This window comes from Vicugna pacos, chromosome 1, assembly GCF_048564905.1.
Source record: "Vicugna pacos chromosome 1, VicPac4, whole genome shotgun sequence".
In the NCBI taxonomy this organism is placed as follows: domain Eukaryota; kingdom Metazoa; phylum Chordata; class Mammalia; order Artiodactyla; family Camelidae; genus Vicugna; species Vicugna pacos.
Genome location: NC_132987.1, coordinates 46,667,387 through 46,690,214, shown reverse-complemented (window position 1 = coordinate 46,690,214; position 22,828 = coordinate 46,667,387).

The following is a 22,828-nucleotide window of genomic DNA, read 5'->3' as shown; positions in this document are numbered from 1 at the left end:
TTAGTACTGGTGCACCAGAAACTTCATTCCTTGGTCTGAAGATAAAGAACCAAAAAGGAATTAATTATGTACTTTTAAAAGCAAAAATCAGTAATTACTTTTGTAAGGAGAAACTAATTTTATTATTGCCATGACCGTAAGAACATTGTTAACCTATACAATTGTGTTATGCCCTCAACAGTCATATGATGTTGTCATTATAAGCTTTACGTATCTATGTATAACCAGTGTTACATGTTACCTTTACTGCATCAGTTAGGACTTACATTCATCTATAACCAAAATTTAATTGGATAAGCAAAAACCAATTAATTTTTCTCTTATATGAACTAAATGATATAAGAAAGAAATACCCATCTGTGATGCAGCACCCTAAGACTCATCACTGAATTACCAGTGCTACAATTCAAACCCCAATTTTATGCCCTAGTTCATTCATGCATTCATTTGATAACTAAGTACGAAGGGGCTGCTATCACCCAGACCTTGGGCATGACAGTTAAAATAGAGTGTTGGAAAAAAATAAACACAGACTCTACCTATATCATATTTATAGTCTTACAGCCTAGTAGTAGAGACAGATGAGTTAAAAATAATTAGGAAAATAAATATATAAGTATAAATATTAGCACTGAGAAGAAAAATATTCAGGATAATATGAGAGAGTGTTTGGTAGATTGTAAAAGTGACTACAAACAAATACTTCCTCTTCCTGCATTCATGCCCTTATAATGTGACATTGCAGATCTTCTCATCAAGAGATGAAGTCTAATTCTCACCAAAGTGGATCATATGCTTTACTTTGGCCAATAGGCCTTTAGCAAATATGGTGCAAGCAAAGACTTGAGAAGTAGTTGCACATTAAGCCTCACTATGCACCCTTATGTTCAGAGCAGCATCATTTACAATGGTCGAGGCATAGAAGCAACCTACGAGCCCATCAACAGATGAATGGATAAAGAAAAAAATATATCTGTAAGGGGATATTATTCAGTCAAAGAAGGAAATCCAAGCCAAACCACCAGTTGGTAGCAGAGCCTGTGGCTGAGCACAGAGATGTGACTTAGCCCAGCTGAAGAACCACACAGCTGAACCCAGCCCCAAATGACTCATAGAATCATGAGTTAAAGAAATGATTTTTATTAAGCCACTAAGTTTGAGGCATTTGGTTATGCATTAAAAGCTAGCTGATATAGAGCATGTTAGGGGGACCTAATTTAGCTTGTGGACCCTGGGGGGCTTCTCCAAGGAAAGTATATGAAGGATAAATATAAGAGTCAACCAATACACTTGAGGAAATAGAAGAATGAAAACTTTGTTTTTTTGGATTCTTCCTTGTTGCAGAATCCCAATGCTTTCTTCCCCATGCTTCTCTGTATACAACCTTACACTTGAGTTTCAATGACTAGGTTCCTATCTGATTTTCTGTTCGTCCAGTAAACAGAAACTGTACTACGGGGTTACTTCTTTTTATAATGTTCTTCCAATGGACTGTAATGTTCCCCTGACCTTGAGTTTGCTGGTTAAGTTTGTGCTACCTTCTGACAACATTCCTGATGCCCATTTCTTATCATGGCTTTGAGAATTGGCATTCCTAGGTTCCCTGCTTTACTGTTGCTTATACCAACACACTGTAGAAGTTTGTATGGAAAGGGTCCATTGTGAAAGATGGTCATGTAGCTAGCTAGCTAGATAGATGATTAATAGAGAGATAGATACTGTTAAATGAAAATAGGAAGTTGGAGAGAAACATCTATCAAGTAATTCCATTTTTATAAAACAAAATATATGATCATATTTATTATATGCAGCCCACATACATAGCAAACATGCACACATATACACACCAAACTTAACAGAGGTTGCTTCTGTTTGTACAGTCCCAGGATTATAATTCTCTTGTTTTATGTACTCCTGTATTGTTTGAATACGTTGATTTAAATTTTCTAAATAAGACTCACTCAGGAAATAGTTATTAGTTAAGTTGGCTGCTGAGATATAAACCAAAAAGTTGCATTTACCTTGGTCAGTTAATGAAGATTCATGCCTGCACTTAAATTTATGGCTAAAAGTAGCAGCGATGACAGGGCTTGAAGATACTGATTTATGTGAATAAATGTCAAGAGTGATAAACTAGTTAAAATCTGAGTGTAGTGTTTACGTGCAGTATATCACCAGTGAAACCATAATAGTTTTCACTGGGTTATAAGTGTTTTATTATATAAATCTGCATCTACAAATGAACGCTTTTTATTTTCCTTAAAGAAAGTAAATAAAGACTAATTCAGATATGCTTTTTTTTAGTTAAATGTTGATATCATTTAATTTTTGCCCCCCATCCTCAGAAAGAGCAAGCAGGTAAGGTAGGAATATGACTAGATATTTTGCTTTTCTTAAGGGAGTCAAAGTCAAACAGTGTAAACAGTGAGAATCATAGTTTTTCAGCTCCATTCTTCCTTACATGCAAAGATGTAAGAAAAATGCTTAACAAATGCTCACATATCTGATCACACTACAGTTACCCTGTGAGGCTGTGAGGTGGGTGTTACCACCCTCCTTGTTTTTATGGCTGTAGAAGCCGAGGCTCAGTGTTGAAGGACTCATCTAGGGTTACACATGGGGTCAATTGACTGAGGGTTTTGCAAAGATCAATAAAATAATTCTTAGGATGAGTTTAAATTATTCCCCCAGGGACACTATTTCAAAGGGAGACTTAAATTTCTTTTCATGAATAGTTTCTTCAGAGGACAGTTTAGCACATGGGACAGTTTTATTACAAAGTATTTGGCCCAACTAAATTTGATTTTCTAGATGACTAAGTAGCCATATATTGTAGGCAAAGATTTTAGGTAATATGAAAAGGTCAGGTGAGGGCTGAAATATGTAAATTTTGTGTCACTATTCATTTTATGTCAACTATTTCTTCATTATGTGTGGGGAATTTGGATTTGATTTCTCTCTCATAACACTCAGGCAATATGAGAGTGTTTCATTTTATATTGATGAAATAAATAGAAATTTGAGCTTTCTTCTTAGGATAACCATCTTCAAGCATCCACGTAGCACTTTATATTTCTAAAAACTGTTCTGCAGTTTTGTTATTACTTATACTTTTCAACAACTGTGTGAGTATGTTAATAGTATTAATTTAAAAGGTAAATAGGAAAAAAACACCTTAGGTATAACAAGTTAAATGACTTCCCCAGCTGTATGGACTTTTATATTCCTCACAGCCTTATGGATTATTAAATTAAAATGATGCTGTTAACCTTCTCGATGTCCTCTGTTTATTATTAAATACTCTATATGAATTTAATAATGATTGTAATTCTGAAAAATAAGCAGGAGTAAATTTTTATTTCAGATCATAACATAAATTGCTTACATCAGGTATTTTTATTTTTTAGGAAAAATTCTTCCTATGTAATATAAAATTGTTGATATGTGAGGATTATTTTTCATCAAATTTTATTTTAATGTAGAAATAATGTTCATTTGTGTAAATTATTGCATAAATATCTACTTCTATGAATTACTTAAGAGTTGAAATAAATTACTGAAGAGTTAAAATTTTCTGCCAAATCAGGGCCATCTAGATTAGGTTGCTAGTTAAGAAATATGTTTGTTTTTATTGGGTCCATTACTCAATATTCTCCTCCCATCAGCTCTTGTTAGTAGGCATCACTACAAGAATTATAATGTGATAACTTTGGGGAAAACACGTTGACATATTCCAAATCTTAATAAAATCTTTGTTATGCAGTTGGCTTAAGAAAATGCAAACAATAAGTTCTTACTATGTTTCATCATGTACAATAACTTTGGAGAAACATTAGACAAATGAGACTGATATTTTTCTTTTGAGGCATATTGATCAAATAACAAATCTCTTGATAAACTTTGATGAGTGTAACTGAGAAATAGATGTGTTGGGCAACTGACTTCCAAGATACATATTTGCATGATTTGGTATTCAAGTTAAGGATTCTGCTGGAGGGAGCAATTGCTGAGAGCAGGAGCAAGCAAGAAAAAGAGATGAGAGGAGAACTGGAGAATGAAATGGATGAAAATACAGTATCCATCTGCTTCTCTGTCATCACTAGGAGCAGAGAATGGTGTTACAATGTGTGGGTTGAAGAATGATCTTGAGAAGCCTGAGGGAAGTAGGCTCTCTGAAAAGGAGGACTTGTAGGGAGAGTCATTTTCCCAATTTCTGCATAGAACTCAGAGGCAGGGTGAAGCTGCATCAGAGTGGTGGTGGAAGTTTGGCCAGCAGGGCGGCCCCTGAGCAGTGCTGACAGCGGGCGTCAGACAGAACCGGGCAAAATGCCTCCCTCACATGTGTGAGAGGTGGCTGATTTCAACTAGGAGCTGAAGCTGAAGAGCACATCTAAGTGTCTTTCATTCAACAGACACTTACTGAACATCACTCTCTGCCGGGCATCATACTTGTTTCTCAGCCCGCAGGAGACTGCCCCTGGAGAATCCTAAACAGAACTGTGGAGACCTTTCTTGCTAGGTCTATTTAATATTCTACGTGGGAGAGCACTAAAAAAGCCAGCACAATGAGCTCCTGATGTTAAGGTTAGCTCATTTATTCCCAAGAATGTTGTATAAATTGTCTCTGACCCTTTACTTACAAATTAAATTGGTGACCCAGCTTTCCCCAAGAGAATGTCAGGATTAATCTCTTCATGTCTCACATTCACAATTACTTTGCTTAATGCCAGAACCCTGGTGTGAAGACTGCTCTTCCCAGTCCCACACCACTCCTTGCGTACCTTTGCCTCACGCAACTGCAGTCCCTTGCTCCCTTCCTGAGTTTTCTTTCTGATGGCTGATGATATTAACAATAGCAACAACCTCTGTATCCTTTACTGTATCTCTGAATCTTCCCTTCCTGCCCCAAATGAAATCTGCTCAGCTCTGATGAAGTCCTCTCAGATGAAAGCCTTCATTTCTTTTTCTTTCACAGTCTGCCTGCCTTAGTCCTGGTATTAGGATACAAATCCTCCTTGATCTCTGTGGCTTCCCTCAAACGATTTCTTCTCCAAAGACCAGGGCTTCTGACAGCTATTTCTTTCAACTTTCCCATCTCCTGCCTCCCCTTGTTCGCCACCAGCCTTTCCACCACTCTGAATAACCTTCTTAGCAATTTCACCACTCGCGTTGTTGGTCCTTCTAAAACCTTGGTCTCTCAGTTCTTCCATCTTTTCTCCTCCATTCCTCTTCAGCCGCACTCTCATAGACATATTAATTTCATCAAGGGTAAAATCTTTAACCATCCTCCCTTCTTGCTACCTTCTAATCTTCTAGCTCATGTCTTTTAATAAACCCTCTATAGTATTTCTTCTACCTCATGGAGAGCTCTAATACATTACCTCTCACTTTCTTATGCTCAGTAACTAAGTTTGTGTCTTCATGATAAGCCTAGAATCTGTGGTTTATTTAATCATCCCTGCAAAACCCTTTACTTTCATTGTTTCTTCATGTTTTGAACATGAATGGTAAAAGCCCAGCTAAGGTTAAAAATATCTTTCTGTTACCTTTGTGCCTGAGTTTAAGATGGTGAATGTTTCTAGAGAGGAACACACAAATTTGCTGACTTCCTCAATTTAAATTCAGTGCCGAGTATATGGCAATGCTCAAAACTGCCAAGCAACCTGATAATTAGGTTCACTTTCCCCATCATCCAAAAGTTTCAGTCTTCTCCTTCCTCCTCTCCATTCTTCTTCTGCATCCCTCACTCTCACCTGATGACTAAGAAAATAGATGTCATAAGCTCAGACTTCCCTAGTATTCTCATTCTGTAAAGAACCAGTCTGCCTATATCCATTCACACACTTGCTTTTCTTCTTTTTAAAGTATGTATAAGTTCACTTTGTCGCTATCATAGACCGAACCTTCCCCTTCTTTTGATTTACTTCTTCTTAAGATCGTTCCTTCCTTAATTATTTCATGTCTCTCAATTATTTTTCCTTTTCTGCTACATCAGTCTTTTTAGCATTCATTCTCTACTGTACTATATCTAAAACAACAAAAACAACAAGAATCCTTAGTAAACCCCATACCTGACTCTAGTAACCTTTCCCACCTTCCATGTCTCTGGTTTAATTTATAGCCATATGCCTTGTCCTTTTCTCCACGCTCTCACCTCAGATTCTTTCCTTAATTCATTTCAACTGAGCTCCTGTTCCAGGCAATCTATGAGTGATTTTCCAGTGAAAGTCAGCCACAATGTGTATATTTTGAAATCTAGTAGCCACTGGGCAATATAGCTCTAGTTGGCTCTCTAGATTCCTTCTCCATTCTTTTCCGCCCTATTCTTTGCCCTGGGAGGCAGACCTGTGTGGAGTACAGTCATGTATCTTGACTTATTGTCTCTAGTTGGCTTCAGTCAATGGAAAGCACCAGCAGAAGACCAGAGGCCGGGATGAGAGTTCAGTAGGGATATTTAATCCTTCATTGTCCTCTCTGCAAGGATATGTGAACTTATTGTGTTCCTTGACCAATGCCACTTCTCATATAGTAACCCTCTCTGTAGGAAGTTCCTTCCAAATTCTATTAACCACTTTATCCTCTGGTGTCTTTGGTCCTAAGAATAGTTAAAAATACAAAAAAACCAATAAAACCTTTTCTAGTATTATCCTTTGTGATTTCCTTATACCCAGCACATAGATTTATATACAATCCTTTTATTAAACCTTCTTGAATTACCCTATTTTGTATATACCATCTATTTTTTGCTGACATACAGACTGAAACAGTCACTTTCTATTTTTTTTTTATCCTTTAACATCATGACAGCGTTTTGTATTTTTTCTTCCTGAAACCCATTCTTCTTTGCCTGTTGTACTCTATACTTTCCTTGTTTTCCTTCTAATTCACTGGTTTCTTCTTAATCTCACTCACTAAGTCTTCCTTTTCTATTCAGCTTTCAAATATCAATGTACACTGTGGCTTATCTTTGTACCGCTGCTGTTCTAATTAAAATGTTAGCCTATTCGATCTTACCCAATCTTGTGACTTTTAATAAATCTATGTGTTAATGACACTCTTTCACTAGCTCTGACCTCTCCTAAAATGCAGATCTTGAATATCAAGCTACCTACCATGTGATTTCTCCATGTGGATTTCTGTTAAACATCTCAAGATAAACCAGACCTTGTCCAAACTTCTCATTCCCTAGTTGCCATGATGTCCATAAACACTACCAGCATATACCTCATCTTAAAGCCAAATATCGAGAATTAATCTTGAGTTTTTTTCTTTCACTAATTTTCCATATCAGTTTTAACAGCTGATCTTACAGATTCAACCTACAGAGCATATTCTGAATCTATGCATTTTTTTCCATTCTTATCCCTAACCACTCATGTCAAAGTCATGACCATCTCCCCTCCAGACTGCTACTACCCTTTATAATTGATTCCTCAAGTAGCAGCCTTAATTATCTTTTTAAAAGTAGAGGTCAAAGCAAATCATTTTCTTGTTTGAATGTCCTCTTCTCACGTTTTCCATAACACTTAAACTTCTTATCCTGGTTTGTAAAACTCTAAGTAACTAAACATTCTGTCTTTGTTCTACTCTTTCTCTTTCCCAATATACTTCAGCCACTCTGACCTTCTCTGTTTTTTAAGCATGTTAATCTCACATCTAACTCAAGGCCTTTGCACAGGGTGTCCCCTCTGCCTGAAATGCTTTTCCTCTAGATTTTGTATGACTTTTTTCTCCTCTTGGATCTCAGTTTAAATATCAGCTTTTCAAGAAGCTTTCTGTAATCATGAGATCAAAAAACAACTACCAAGCCATGCTTGGACACATCAACCTATTTTAATTTTTATTATAGTATTTTTCTTTTTAAACTATTTCATATGTGTATATATATTTCCCTTTTCTTCACCAGAGTATGCAAGTATTTAAACTGTACCTAGAACAGACCAAGTGCTTAAAAATATTTGCTGAATAAATAATGCCTGAACACATTTGGATTACTTTTTAAGAAAGTATTGATATTACCTCCTCCCCAGGTATTCCAAAACGTTATAATGGAATTTCAATTAAAATCCAGTAAGAACTGAGCAATGTCAGCTCTGCCCTGATGACAAACAGCCAGCCCAATGGGAAAATTTCACTATTTACCCTGTCCTTATTCAAGTTGTTTCTGCAAAAGTGAAATTGCATTTATTCATCATTTGCTTTTCCATTATGGGAAGTCCTGTAGACTTTGGGTGCACAAAAATGAAAGATCTTTTCTTGCCCTCAAGAAATCCATTACTACTTTTCTTACAAGTCTCCATGACTTCTGAATCTAGTGCATCATCAGCAAACATAATAGGCAAAATGCACACACTGTGAAACATTCAAATTTATAGACTACATACATATCTAGCAGGAATAAATGCAATGAGTATGATTAAGACTTGATCTTGCATTGATGGTGCACAAAACCCAATAATTATTTTTTGGATAACATTTACCAACTAAATGTTTTCCTTTGCATTACCAGCCTAGCAATTAAGTTCTTTCAAAGTTACTGTATATGGAAAGTAAGCTCATCAGTAAGAGGTGTTTGATGGAGGTCCAGATTATGCATAAAATCAGCTCTTGGAATTTGAATTGTGTTATTATCTCTAAAGGAGCTTATACTAGCCATTATTGTATTTGTGTATCTATTAAAATGTTTATTAAATATAAATATCTAAAATATATTAAAATTTTAGAACAGTGTCTCAGAATTCTGGCATTTTTAATATACTAGGTATGAGTGATTGAATTATTTGATAACTGTTCTTCACTCCTGTTTCAATCTTTTTTATTGAAGTATAGTTGATTTACAATGTTGTATTAGTTTCTGGTGCACAGCATAGTGATTCACGTTATACATATTCTTTTTTATTATAGGGTATTACAAGCTATTGAATATAGTTCTCAGTGCTATATACAGTAGGACCTTGTTTATCTATTCTATGTATAGTAGTTTGTATTTGCTAATATCAAACTTCCAGTTTATCCCTCAGTGTATCCTGATCTGGTGGAGAGCAGAAAGAAAAGAGGCTCTTCCAGGTCTCTTACAAGGCATTGATCTCACCACAGGGCCTCCATCCTCATGATGTCATCTAATCCTCACTACCTCCCAAAGGTCCCATTTTCGAATACTGTCACATTGGGAGTAGGGTTTCAACATTTGAACTTTGAGGGGACACAAACATTCAGTCCCTGACCCCAGGCACTGACCCTCCAGCCTAAGACCCAGAATGAGACACATAGTACAGAGCCATTGTAACAGATTCACACATCTACAGCCTGAAGCAGAGCTAGACGAATAACCTGAAGCCCTGCAGTATAAAGTAGAGCTACTTTAGCTAAACCAAAGACGTATAAGCAAAAATAAACTTATTTTTGTATACTCTGAGCCCTGTAGTTCTCTGAGATGCTCTGTGCTCAGCACTATCCCAGACAGTCAGTTCACCCAGGTCAGAATGGTCTCAGGTGACTGATAGTCATACACTCAAAGTCTTAGGCTTTTAGAATTGAAATCTAGGTGCAATATTTGAGTCCTTTCATCTTCACTCCATGTCCAAAGAGTCTTGTATTCATTTTCTTCTTTTGCACTACTTCTTAAAATCACCATATAAAATTTTAAAGATTAGTTAAGAGTTTTTCCCTCTGAGGTCCCTTACATCCTGTGACTTTGTCTGTTTTAACCATCTGCTCAGGTTTTGTTCTCCCAAAGCGATTCAAATGCATGCCCTGTATGCTAGGTTGCAGTTTTACTTCTAATGTTTCTTTCCATCTTCCAATAATTTAAATATTGCCTTCCTCTCCTTAAATTATTAAAGCCTAGCTCTTTCAAAACACAGCCGTATTATTCTAATTAATTCTCTATCTCAGGCAATAAATTAATAAAGATTTTGTTTATGACTGCTTTGTGCAGGGTTTTATGCTAGTTGTTTCGTGAGTACTAAGATATATGAGACACTGTCTTTGACTTCATTTACACTTGCAGAGACAAATCACAGTTAAAAACTATAGAACAAGGGAGTAGAAGATAGGTGCGCCATGAATGGAATGGCTAAGGAGTTCTACCTTTGTTCTGTGCTGGTCTGTATGGATTATGTTTTAGCCATTTTTCAAGATCATCTTTCCAGTAATGTTGATGTTGAGTGTGTACCAGAGGAGACAAAATCATTTAAATGTACAATGCTGCCTATTTAAACTATATGAAATTTCGGCAAAAATGGAAGTAAAAGATGCTGAAATATCAAGATACATAGATTAGCTCTATGCTATGAAACACATATTGGTTAAGGAAAACAAAGAATCTTTGTTTTTCATCCATATGTGAGTAACTGATATGTGTAGGAACTTGAAATGTTTAATATGTAGTCTCTATTTAGTAAAATGGGAATAATAGAGTTTACTATCTGCACAGACAGGATTTTAAAATGAATTTAATGTTTATAAAGTAACTTAATAAAACTATTAGTCCATTAGTGATAAAAAGAATTACTAGTTAAATGTTTTGATCATGGATTTTTATTGAAAGTTTCTTTAAAACCAAAATAATCACTCTTTTAGTGAGCTTTGTAATTAAAGAATTAAAGAATAGCTGTTTCACTTATGAATACTGTGCTGTATGGTGAGTGGGCAGAACTCCACATTATATCTCATTATTCATTTTTTTTCTTGTTGTTTTACACAGTCTCTTAACTTAGTCCAACATTTGTGTGTGTAACTAAGTAGCCCAATGAGCCAGAACGGATTTTAAGACCTTGCTGCCCTTTCAACTGAGAAGTCCGTGTTTGACACTATTTCCTTAAGGAAATAATCAACAAATTTGCAAAACAACAGAAGGCATCAAGTTTTACTGCTGGTCCCTGAATTATAATATTAAATTATGTGTTAAAAAGGTATCAAGCTCGCAGTCTTCTGGAATAACCATCATCATTATATCATATTGCTTTCCATTTGAATTAGCATATAAATGAACAAAGATGGCCAACCACATGGCCAAGATGAGATTTGCCATCTTAAGCATTTAGTTGCCTTGGAAGCAGATTGTATAAAATGCAAACCAGTGTGCTTGAAAGCTGATATTTACTTGTTTGGAAATTTAGAGTTCTCGAGTTAGGATAGCAAAGACATACAGAGCAATTACATAATTTATCCCAACAGATCTTTGAAAACATGTTCAAAAGATTCCAGAGAACTAAGCAAGTAGAAATAGTTTGTTAAAAGGTGACACGGGATTGAGAGGTTTTTTTTTTCCTACCATTTGGGAGAAAACTTGAATGTTTTTTAAAGCTGAGGGAAAGAAACCAGGAGAGAAAGAGAAGTAAAAATTTGACAGTACAAGATAGGAAATATTAAGAGAGAAAAATCTCTTCAAAGTAAGACATTATTAATAAGCCAAATATTTTTAAAGGTTTTAAACTACTAAAAACACAGAAAATTTAAAAATAGCCCTCTCAAAATTTTTTCAGTTTAAAAAAGAGTGAGTTCTCATCTTTAGACTTTCAATTTCCCAATATCATTGCCCTAACTCTAACCCAGACTAACCCAGACCTACCCTCCTCCACATTCTGTTAACAGTCTAGTGTATTATATTCAGCTGATTATTTTGTATGCTTTGTTAGCACACTTACGCACATATGTGCATACACACATACAGATTTTGCTTTTATAAAAATGAACCATTATATATATATATTATTCTGTAATTTTCATTAAAAATGTATCATTGCTACTTTCCCAGGTGAATGTGCCTGTGTATCACATTCTTATTAAGGGCTGCTTTCTTATAGCTGTTTAGTATGAATGTATTTTATTGACCATTCCCACAACAATGGCTATTTAGCTGGTTTCCAGTTTTTGATATTGAAAGTAGTGCTTTAAAAAGACATTTTTTTCTCTGAAAAGAAAGGACTGGATTCCGATGAAGATTTTTATTTTTACCCCAGCTTTACTGAGATATCATGACAAACACTTTTGTGGAGATATTATTTTTATTAATTTTATCATAGAAAATCTCAGTGAACCTGCTGAGAGGCCAAGCAGAAGCTGCAGTCCCACAGACTTCTTCCCCAAGTGTCTCTTTTCAGATTCTCAAAGCTTTTCTGAGCCAGGGTATAATCTTTCCATCTTCCAACGTGTAGGTTTTAGAGAACATTTCTTTCTTTAGTCTTCTGTGTCCTGGCTCTGCCCACATATATTTAATTCAAGCCCACCTACTCTTTTCAGAGGAAAATTTTCAGTAATGATTCCTCTAGTCTTCGATCCATTTTGCATTTCTAACTCACAGTTTCTTACGCTGTTTTACAAAGTGGTTTCACTAGTGGCGTGACATTTGGAGAGCTCACATGGAAGAGATCAAACTGTTTCTATTGCTTTTATTTTCCATTTGCTTGATCTGATGTTTAAGCAGTCAGCCAAATTCTGTTAGGCAACTGTGTTACATAATTCCAGTGAGTGAGATGATGATAGAATTCCAAATACCATAATTTTCTAAATCTATTTTCTAATGAAAATTTGTTGTAGAGAAGACAGCCATAATATAGAAAATTATTACCTAGAGAGAAAAAAAACACAGTTTAATCATTTCAAAGGCATCAAAAGAATGCAAAAATCTCTATATAATTTTTGAAGATTATATATTATGAGTAAAATCTTTTCATGCATCAATAAAATTAATTAAAATCTTAATGCTGAAAAGAAAAATAATTATATTCTTTCAATAATGACTACATGTTAATACTAGTAATATACAGCTTCATAGTATCCTTCTATTTAACTGTATTAAATTTTAAACTCTATGTAGAGTGTTGCTTGCTTTGTATCCAGAAATTTCTATTTTTGTGAGATTAACACTGTCCTTGGTTACCTTTCCAGGAGCAAGACTCAGACATTTGAATTTCAGAAACAATGAAATAATAACAGGACATATAGTGTGAGGTGAAGGAATGATTGTAACTGAGAGCACAGGGACCACTTTCCTGTCCTGTATGACTCATTCACAGGAGGTTTTTGTTCAGTGGAAGAATACATGACTGAATGGTGGAATTGTGGGAAAGATATATTGTGTATATTTTTTTTTACTGTAAAATGAAGATTACAAAAAATTCTCATTATCTGGAGATTTCCTCATATGAATTCTAGCAAATGAAATGCCAAATAGAACAGCAAAATTATCTATAAATATTTACTTAAAAACTCATTCTTATTCTGAGAAAACTAGATACGCACATTTTTTTCTATTCACTTTCCGTTTTTAGGCATTGCTTTATTTTCTTTTGATGTATCTTTAATTATGTAAAATATTAAGTTACTCTAAAATCAAAAACATAAAGCAAGTTCAGTCCATAGAAGTCTCACTTTCATGCCTGGTTCCTCATTCCTTATGTTGCTGTGCACTTATTAGTTTTTTGCTTATTCTGCTATCATTTTTCTTAGAAAATATAAGAAATCAAGACATGCATCTACATATTAGATATAGATATGCATGCAAACACAGACACATATATTTCTCTTTCCATTTGAAAAAAGATGTTTTTGTATGAAGAACACTATGAAAATTTCACCTTTTCTTTTCCACTTAAAAAAAGTATCCTAGCAATTATTCCATGACCAATATATAAAGACCTTTCTCAGTCCTTTTCATATATTCATAAAAATCTATTTACAGAATAAGCAGATTTGATTTCACCAGTCCATACTGGTAACATGGAAGTAGTTTCAGTCTTTAGTTACTATAAATAGAGCCACACTATTCTGTGCCTATGTCATTATGTATGTTTGCTAGTGTATCTAGAGATAGTCTGCTAGAAGTAGAAGTAGTAAAAGGTAGATGCATATGCAATTTTGATAAATAGTACCAAATTCATCTCCATAGGTGTTGTAACATTTGAGTTCCATTTAGTGGGAGTCACTTAAAGCAGCTTGTCGTTACGTGTTAGGCATTGTTTTAAACTATGAGCTGTATTTTGTGCTAGTCCTGAGGTTCGACATCTTGTCTTCTTCCAGCAAGGAGTTTTTTTCCTGCACTGCTGTTCACTGCTTTTCACTTTCAAAGTTCCAGGTGTAGAGGAGTCTCCCCCTCCTACCCAAGGGCACAAAGCACAAAATTCCATTTCTGTTCAGATGTAGACATTTTCCCAAAAGACAAACCCCTCTTTGAGATTGTGTTAACCTTCTGTACTTGTTTCATTTACAGTTTCGTATTCTTTTTTGGTGGAAAGGGTCGATTTCCATGACTGTCTATAAAGCCTAAGAGTTTTAAAATGCATCTTTGCTGTAATTTACCCACATTCTAGATGTGCTCTGGAGAAGGACCTCTGAGGGCGTACTGCTCTGCCTTAGTACCAGGAGTAAAAATTATATTTTTTAAGAGACTTTTTTTTCATTGCTTCTTTATCTGAGATTTTAAGCTCTTTCTCATTCTCAATATTGTGTTTTTCTTTTTTATTGATTAATCATGAGAGAATTTTTGTTTGTGTTGTTTTATATTGGCCATTTCAGTGTTCCTAGATATATTTATTAATTCTGCCCTTTATAGTTCATCCAGCTCCTGGATTTATTTATTAATTCCATCCTTTATAATCCACCCATATTCATACTACTTATAATCTTAAGGGGAATACTTAGACTTCTTTCATAAACATGAATGAAATATGAACAGTTTAATAAATAAACTATTTAGAGCTGATTATTCTGATTATAGATTTGGCTGTATCTCATACATTATTATATGTATTACTTTCATGGAATTCAATTACCTAAATAAGTTACCATTTATAAGAATTTTTTAAAGTGAATTTTTTATATGTATGAGTTGCAATGTTTCATATCTTTATGCCGTTAATTTCCAGTTTTATTATATTTTGGCCAAAATATGTGGGTTACAGGGTTGATTATTCAGATGTATTGAGTTTTCAGATATGTGAAAGCAATGTAATCAAAATTTGGTAATGTTCCAGGGATAATTACAAAAAGAATTATTTTCTGCATTCTGCTTATATAACTCAAATTCACTGTGGATGTATTAGACCAAACTTTCTCAGTGTCTCAGTGACCTCCACCCCTTTTCATGGCCTTTTGTCCTCCACCTGTGTGGCTGATTGATTAGTTACTGTGAAGAGTCCAGGACCAGGACCAGGATCCAGGCACTGATGAGGCTGAGAACATGGGCTCTTCTATTTTCAGAATGACATTTCTCTTTAATTTTTTCTTGGGGTCTAGTTAGCCACTGTGCCCGGGTATTTGTGTATTTAAGATATTTTTTCTCTTTGGTCCAATTTCCACTGTAGGTATGTCATGGGGCCATTTTCAGCTTCAGTCAGTACAGAGCCTTTTGAGGCAAATTCTTTGCACCTGGGATACTTTCTAATAGAGGTGGTCAGGTTGCTTTTGGAAAACCTAATGCAACTTGTTTGTGTGCTGTCCCAAGGAAAGTGGCCTTTGTCTTAACTTTAGGTGGTATTTAGTGTCAGCAGCCAGACCCATCCTGCCAAAAAGAGAATGCTAGGTGTAGGACATTTTGGCCAAATTGTGCTCTGTTTACATCCTGTGGCTAAAACATCATCTTCTCAAGAAGGTCAGTTGTGAGTTCATTCATGCTGTTCCTTTCAGTCTGATCTTGTTTGCACTGTATGTGGAAGAAATTCTCAAGGCCTGTCTTTTATGGATAATATCCTTCCTTATACAAGTTTTCCTCTACTCTTACAGACCGTTGATCATTTAAGTCAGGATTTCAGAAACACTCGATGTCACTTTTTGAGATGCTACTTTTTAGCAGTCTCATAATTGTCATTTCTTAGAAGCATTGAAAATGAGCTTTTTCTTTCTAAGACTAGTGGATATTTTAAAATCTGTTCCCACATATACAAATAACTGAAAATTGATCTACCAGCATTAAAGTATGATCTGTTTCACTTTGTAAAGATTGCAGTAGCAAGGATAAGTATAGAGGATCAGGAGGTATGGACAATTTAAATAACGAGTCCTGCTTCATGAAGATTTAGAATGAGGGGATAAAGAAATTTGCCCCCAGCTTATCTTTAATTACCCATACTCGCCAAAGTAAATTGGAAATGTTCAAATTAATCAGAGTGTCAAATACCTAAGCCCTCACAGCTACTGTAGGTTTTATTACTTCTTTTGTCAAAGTGTTTAGTTTTTTGCTAATTGGGCTTCTTAGTAGATATTTGAAGTCAATTAGCATTTTAAAATCAGTGTCTTCTACTATATTTCTATTCCATAAACTCAGGGAATAATTGCTAATGTGAAAGAAGTGCTCCAAGGCAGTGATTTCCCTGCTTCAGAAATCAGTGGACACAAAGGGACAAAAGCTGTAAGATGTTTATAATGCAGAGAGTAGTGAAGATGCACAAAGCTTTTAGATGCACCAAATCAAAGCTGTACATAAAAGCTATCAGGCAGTTATCTCATCTTTTAAGCCAAAATGTCTATACTTAAATAGGTAGGTAGGTAGATAAATAGATTGATGATTGATACATACATACATACATACATACATACATACATACATACATACATATGTACATAAATAGAAAGATAGACAGACAGACAGGTAGCCAAGGCTTAGCTCAGTATGAGGAATATAGCCTGTAACAGATATATCTTCAATTATTTAAATACTTGACTGACTTCAAAGCATTGGACTGTGGTAACAAGTTTCCTCGTGTAATTTTCTATGTTTTATATATATATGTATTTTTTTTCTGTCTCCACAAAATGTAATTGTCTGATGCAACAAGTAATAAACCAAACACGTTCAACTCAACTTCAGGAGGGGGTCTAGTGTTTTGACTAAAGAACACTGACAAGAGGCTCTACCTTAAATGTTCTTTGTTTGCTTAAAATTATTCATATAATTTTATAGCCAAATCTGACATTCTGTGTTCCCCCTTAAGGAAAACAAAAAAAAGCCTTCCTGTAGCAAAATAACAATTAAACCGAAGGAGGATGAGGATCGGAACTTAAGCTGAAGGAGCCAGTCGGGTTTCAGAACCCCTCCTATGACAGGCTGGCTTCCAGATACTGAAAGTGCCACCTGATGCAGCATGTCTAGTGTGAAAGGACACTTCCTCTAGGTGGAACAGCATGGACTGAGTCACAGCTCCATCATTTCTTTGCTATAAGTCTGTGGGAATTCACTAAATCTCACCTGCATTCAATTTCCTCATATGTATATTAGAAGGATTACAAGATCTCCCGCCTAGATCGTTGTTAGAAGAGCATTACTGAGATTGGTAGCTAAGTACCAACATCTAGAAATGTTCTTCATGCTCAGTGGCGTGGACCCACTGATGAATCTCATTGGTGAGAAATCACCTGATGCAAAGTCCTGGTGTGAGAGAGACATAGACAAGCACACATAATCATCAGTTTTATTTCTATTTCAGATGAGATTCAAAGGTTATTGGTCACCAAACATGAAATATCTGATGGAGATTCAATTGGAAAACAATGATCTTTGTATCATATAAATCAAAAGGACTCAATATGTATAGAGAGGATATATTAGACAAATAAAAAATACAACTGCTAGAAAATAAGTAGATATTAGAGAGATTAGTAAACCTGGGAGATTTTTGGATTCTGGGCCATGGCTGATAAAGGTTAAAAGGGTTTTAACAAAATAGGCCACGTGGGTAACAGCGGTACGGGGCAATGCATGTAGCACTCCCCTAAAGATGAGGGAGATCTTTAATATGGTGATAATAGAATTGATTGCACTTATAAGAGATGTGGTTTATTTTTCAGAAGCATTTTTCATCCTGAGAATGTTTTGATTGTTTCATTGTTCTTTTCTACTCACTGTTTTAAATTCTTCACTACTGTGACAAACTGACTCTCACATTTCATTTTGCTGTTGGAAAAGCATATGAAAAAATATTTCTTCAAAATTTCTCTAGTGTACAGTGTAATTAAATGAATAAATTTAGAGACTTTCACACTGATAAATACAACTAATTTGGACGATAGGATAAGGTAGTTTTAAAATGAAAAAAGCCATAAAAATATTTTTAAAGTGCTTAGATCAATTAGCCTCAGAATTTTATCTGTATAAAAAACATATGCACTGTAAAAATGTATTAAGTTCTTACTAACTTAAAAAAAAAATCTTGAGTTTGTCCTCAGGAAAAATCAACAGTGACTCCACTAAAATAACAAATGTATTCCTTGAAATAGGATGGTCCAAATCAGCATTTCTATGTCATACATCATCTCTCTTATTTTAATCTTGAGGTCATGATCTGGATAATAAATGATAACACTCTCAAGCTACAATGTTGTGTTATCTCTTTCATTTATCTTCCTGCCTTCCCCCAGAGATATGTCAAGTATAGATGGTAGAAAAGTGGTTGCAATACTTGGTCATACATGCTTGTTTCTTCCTTAAGCTACTTGTTGATTTGATAGATGGATATACAGCAGAAAGCTCTGCCTCTCACATTTTGGTAATCTTAAAGGGGCAGGATACAAACATTTCTTCATATTGCCATGACAATAAATACGCTAGGCTCAAACCTCGTTCAGTGTAACCATATGGAAGAATTTCCTCTATTTTTATCATATCAATTACAGTAGTCAGCAAGAAGAAACACTAAATTTTCTATGAAAATATTATAGCTTTTGGCACACAATAGCTGCATAATCTCTGAATGCTAAACAAGTAAATAAATCTATTTATATAAGCTGCAAGAGCTTTTTCCTTTATGGCTCTTAACATAAGCATGCATAAACCCTTGGGAACTTAAAAATCTGGTCTAACTCTTAAAAATATAAAATTAAGAATAAAAAATAATCTGTTCTACATGTAAGCTCATCTCTTTAATGATGTAGCCCATAAATCTGGAAGAACAGCTTCCTCATTATAAAAAAAAATCAGCATAATCCCAACACTTGCAAAGTATAAATATAGGCAGAAATCTAATGCAAGAGCAATTTTAAAAAATCAAATTTTGCAAGTTTGAACCAATTCTGGTCTTTTAAAAAAGTTAAACACTACTAAATAATAAGCTGCACGTTCTTGGAGTTTACATTTATACTTTATAGACATTGATACAAATACAAAGATACAAATATGTTTTACAATACATATGTATGTGATGGTGCTTATCTTTTACAGATATGGAAAGTAAGGAAAACCAAATCACATACAAAAGTAAAATGGCAGAAATATTTTAAAAATTTGTGGAGTCTTTTACCTTATTAAAACTATGATTAAACTAAAAAGATATAGTTACTTTTCTGTAGAGTTACAAACTAAAGTTACATTCTAAAATCCTCAGGAGGAGTTAATATATATGTGAAAATAAAGAAGAATTGAAAACAAGCTAAAATCTCTAATAATCAATTAACATAAGAATAAAATTGCTACAGGCCACGTCCAGTTGCTGAACAACAGAGTGGGCCACTCCACCAAGAAATTTTCTACCACTTGCCAATGCTCAACTCTGGATAAGATTGTGCAGGCCTTCAGCTAGGATGGCACAGGAGTGAACTCCACATGCTCTGAAAAATAAGTCTGGATAACTTGAAAGTTCCCTTACAATCCCACATTTCATGGCTGACTTTAAAATGTCAAAAGATCTAAACTTGTTTCTATAAAATATGTATTCAAATACTGCATGCATGGTCAGCCTCCTCATATTGCTATCTGGTTCTAACTGCACAACACCCAGTGTGCTCACCACCAGGATCAGGTATGACCGAAACTGACAGGTAGTCTGTGCTCAGGTATTATTGTTCAAATGATTAATTTCACTTCCAAATTAGACCACTCTGTCATATAAAGTGAAAATGTGCTTTGACTATCAGGGTGACTTGAAAATTATACTAAACCACTGGACATAGAGGAAGTGCCCTTGGAATATTTGGATGATGTAGCAAGTCCATCAGAGGAAGCAGTCATATTTCATTGCCCTACTGGAAGTTTCATCCATGGAGAATATTCAAGTCCCAAATATATTTTAATTAAAAATTAGTCAGTTAGATAAAATTGGCCATCAAATTATTTAATTTTTTCCTACTCAGACAATTTTAATTTCTGAGTGACTTTAGAAAACAAACATAAGCCTAAATTCAAAAATACCTTTTTACTAAAATACCTTTATAGACATATGGTATGTCTAAATTAGATAATTCTCTTAACAATTCACCTGAACAATTGGAAATATTGACTTGTCTCCCCCTATATTATCTCAAACAACCGATTTTCTCAGTCAATAAAAACTTCAAAATTAAATCAGAAAGTGTTACTAAAATTTATTTTACTTATTTGATCTTACATCAGAATAAATGAATCAATCAGCAATCAATCGACACTCAAGTTTCCATAAATATTTCTTGGTTCATAAAGACTTCCCCCTACCTCAGGCAGGAATTTAAAAATAAATAAAATAAAACAATAAAGTAAAATAAAAACTCTGGATTCTGAATATCCTGCTCAAAAATGTGTGAAACCCCCACAGCCCAATGAAGTCAATGATACTATGAATTCCTATAAAATTACATATATAGCAAGATTCCTGACCCATCTTTTCACTGAAACAATCAGTAGGTAAATTAAAGAGCATTATGACAGTTTTATTTTATAATTTTAATTTCTTACCTAAAAATTACTGATTGGGAAATAGAAAAATAAATCAAAGTCAAAGATCAGATATTTTCTGCACTTTGTGATTATAACCAGTGTCCCAGCTTTCTCTGAAGACTCCTTTTCCTGGTGCCTTTCCCTTCTATCCCATTGTCTTTCTAGGTTTAAATCCCAGAGATTTGTGTTTTAAACACCTATATGGTAAAGACTGAACTGTTTTTAGTTTCAGTTCTCTAAGAACTCCAGACTCATTGATGTACTACGTAAATAATATCATGTTCTGTAATATAAGATGTTAATGATATTCTTCTTAAACTCCTTTTGTCGTTTCATGAAACAGCACCCCATGTATCTCCTTTCTTAAAAAGCTCTTGAATTATCTGAACCTGCCATCCTCTTTGGCCTTTAATAAATTATCCCCCTAACCTCCAGATACACTTGCCTACTTTCTGCTCAGCGTGACAGTGACACATAGCAAAGGTATTCTAACTTAATGGCTCTTTCACTAACTTTTTATTTTGCCTGTCATGATGTTCTTCCAATCTTTACATGGCTATTTTCTCCTTATCATTCACAGTCTAGATTAAATGTCACCACCTCACAGAGACCATCCTACAAGACATGATCCTGCTTTAATTCTTTGATCTACTGTCACACTGACACCATTCCATGTATTTACATTTTGGTGGGTGGATGGGGGAGGAAACACCTTCTGTTTACTTTGTCTTTTTCAAAGTATCTCTAGAACCAATTGGACCAAAGTCTCAATAAATATTCATTGTTTGGCTAGTAAATATTATTAATTGTATTTAAGTTCTAATTCCAAACAACCCATTAGACAGTGTTTTTTTCCCCCAAACTGATTTACTGCAGACATAACTTTTAGCATATTTATTCTTTATCAGTTCATTCATTCAACAGATGTGTGTTGAGTGGCTGTCCTCTGAAGTACATGGCAGATCATTCTAAATTTTCGAGTTGCTAGTTGAACCTGAGGTTTTGAAGTTGAAAACCAAGTACTAAGAAATGGAACTACTTCTGCCGCTAATTTTTCCCTTCTCTTGAAATGCTTGCTACGTTAATTCTTTTTTTTTTTTTTCTTTTAATCTCTCTAATCACTCGTGCTTTGGCTAAGTTCCTAAGAGCTAAAATTGCCTTCAAGGACAATTTATCTTAAGGTCATGCCTGACCAGCTTCATTCATATAGGAGATGTCAGTTATGTTCTTTACAATTTCCTTTTGGAAGATTTGACAGGCACCACTAATATGCAAATTACATATATTTAGTTGTGGAATTAAAGCAATATTGATGTGCATATTTGCTTTTTTTGAGCAATTATTAATTTTTTTCAACCAGTATCTCCATTTTTTATAATCAGCAACTTTTTTGGTGTACATTTTTATTAAATGTCTTGCTTATTTATTTCAGTTCTTCTTTAATTCAATTCTTCATTTCACTGATACTTAGATGTTTAGTATATTTTAGAATGTATTGAAACTATCTTACCAAGTAGTTTAAGTAGTTTGTCTTGGAAAATCTGGACTTGAGACAAAATAAGAACTACCTCAATGCCAATCAGTGGGTTGGAGAATTTGCCAAACCATTTGTAACATAATGAAACAACTTATGTGAAGAGAATTAAAATTTTATTCTTGGAAAAAATCAAATATGGACACAATTTAAATCAAACATTTTAGCATTATGTATACCACAGAAAATAAATGTATCTAGGAAAGTTATGCTGAGACAAGTATCTTTTTGCCATCTTACTAACTCCTGGAGCCTTCCTAGTCCACATCTGACCATTTCGCAAACAGCATTCTCTTCCTTATGAAAACTTACCCTCTTTAAAATATAATACCTTGAAGAAAGCAAAGAACTCATAGCAGTAAACATTGCATAAACACAATGGAACATGAATATTAAAGTATTCACGATTGCAGGTAAAGCAAATTTGAAATGGAAAGCTTACCTTTGTTACTAGTCATTTGGGCTATACATACATAACATTTAAACAAATTAACCAGTTTATTATAAAACACCAAACAACTTGATATCCATTTGTTGCTACTGCTGCTGTTTCATTAACTGAACTGACTCTTTTTGGTCTGAATCAATGTATTCTCTTGCTGTTGTGTAGAAACGTTCTTCATGTTGGCTATGGGCATTCAATGGCAAAACAAACAACAAAACTGAGAAGAAAA